We start from the raw sequence: 2467 nt of genomic DNA, 5'->3' as shown, positions 1-2467 counted from the left end.
ATTCCCTCTCTGTTTCCTACTACCCTGACTCTACTAACCTGCAGAAGTTTAAATGTAATGTGAACACACATCTTGATATTCAATTCTCACAGTCCCCTGTTAGACCTGATCACAAATATGTTCCAAGTGGAAATATGCCTTGTTCAGTTTGAAAAAAAGAGTCAAAAAAAAAAAAAAAAGAAAAGGAAAGGGGGGGGACGCTGATGTGTATGGAAATAAGACCTAGAAGTAAACCACACAAGCCAGAGATTCACTTTCTATCCTTCTGCGGTCGACATCTGGAAAGTAAATAAAAACTATAAAACCAATTCATTGTCTTGGAGTGAATGAATCTTCGTCCAAAACAGGTTCCCAGTCTCCCTCCAAGAACAGGATGAGTTCCAGATGGACAACATCAACAACGCATGAAGGTATGCCCAAAATACATGTACCACACACACACACACACACACACACACACACACACACACACACACACACACACACATACACACACACATGCACACAAAAGCAGATGAACAATTAAATAGGAATATACAACAAATAGACAGAACAACTAGACGATCACACACACGGCCACCCTTTATAAAACAATATATATATATATATATATATATATATATATATATATATATATATATATAATAATAATAATAGAGACTCATTATAGACACCTCACACACACATACATACACACACACACACACACAGACTCATTATAGACACCTCACACACACACACATACATACACACACACACATATATATATATGTGTGTGTGTGTATGTATGTGTGTGTGTGAGGTGTCTATAATGAGTCTCTATTTATGTATGAGTGTTAAACGTTCTAATATGGTATTTTTCTAATGTATTCTCTGTTATGTCCCGGTATTAAATGAGATCCGGTTAATAAGGGGCTGTAGTTTTTTTAATTGGTATGGTGTCTAGTGATTTTAGTGTTCGTGTGCAATTGTTAAGGTATTGATGTACCGATAACAAACGTTTGAGAAGAACATGGCTAAACAACAACTTTGGGTGCCATAATATACAACATGCTAGCCGAAATGAAAAAAGACCGCTTGGCAAATTGAAAAGATATCCAACAAAATCGGAAAAAAGAACTCTGTCGTGTTCCATCAGACGTTCTTGAATAATAACTTGCTGCCAAAATATACAAATATATACACAGGCAGGCATAATTATCTATCTTATCTTATATTCTATAAAAGTGAGAATGTGTTTGAGGACACTTCCCAACCTATATACTCAACGAAGTTTTAATATACAGACTTGAAATTTGGTATATAGGATATTCAGACACATGGAAAACTTTTAAATCCGTTTTCATCCGGGAAAAAGGCTGCTAAGGAATCAAAATTGGTACGTGGAGGTCACCAAAGTTTTATCTGTGTTCAACTGTTTCACGACTGCATGCATGGCAGCAAGCTATTGTGTATGTATGTCTATTACCTTTGTTCTTATAGTGCATGTGATAAAGGCTGGATACATGAGTGATGGAGGGTTTTTCAGTCTTGCTATCCGACACAAAGGCCGGGTGAAGTATTGAGTAGCCTTCTTAAGTTGCTCTTGTTCATTCAGTCGGTTGATGAAGTCACTGTTTTTGACTGTTTGTCTCCTTGCTTTATAGGATTTTCTAACTTTTCATTAGCTTATTATTTTCATGTATAGGTATTACTTTTTTGGAGCCTGAGGTGATTTCGATTGGCTGAAAATATTTTGCTTCAACACCTTCATGTTAACCTTGGGAAGGTGAGGAGGAAAGGGAATTACAACGGAGCAGAGAAGGAAAAAGTGTAAGCAATCATAGATATTTGCATTTTTAGCGTTCATACGAATCATTTTGCGATTCAATCGCCACAAACTCTTGATACGACAGGTGTTAAAAATAAAAAAACTGGTGCTAATTAAATCGTAATCCCCCCCCCAAAAAAAAACAGATATCAAAGAAAATAATTAAGAAAAAAGTGAGGAATTCTTGAAAATTAATTAACTTTCAACTTTTTGAATATTTTTTAAACAAAAACTAAAAAGCATCCAAATATTTGGCACATAAAACTATTAAAGGTATTTGTCCGTTTTTTGTATGGACACTTTTATTGATAGCACACGCATGAAAATCTAGTCCCCTTCGAAGTAATCTCCCCCGACTCCCAATTGCAATGCATTTATTGTACCGTTTCAACAAATTCTGGAAAGCCCTATGGAACTTCGCTTGTATGAGTGTGTCAATGACCCTCGTCAGAACTTTTTTAATTTCCTCAATTGTCTCATAACGATAGCCTCTAAGGTTTTCCTTAAGCTTAGGGAATAATTCAAAGTCACAGGGAGTAAGGTCTGAACTATAAGGAGGGTGATGAACTGTCTTGATACCTATCTTGGTCAAATAGTCTGTGACAAAGATCAAGCACTCTTGGAACAAACTTCACACAAATCCTCCGCATCTTCAGT

This window comes from Euprymna scolopes, chromosome 39 (assembly GCF_053919585.1).
Source record: "Euprymna scolopes isolate OS-2025 chromosome 39, ASM5391958v1, whole genome shotgun sequence".
NCBI lineage: Eukaryota > Metazoa > Mollusca > Cephalopoda > Sepiida > Sepiolidae > Euprymna > Euprymna scolopes.
The sequence above is the reverse complement of the archived record's forward strand: the minus strand, read 5'-3'. Positions refer to the sequence as shown.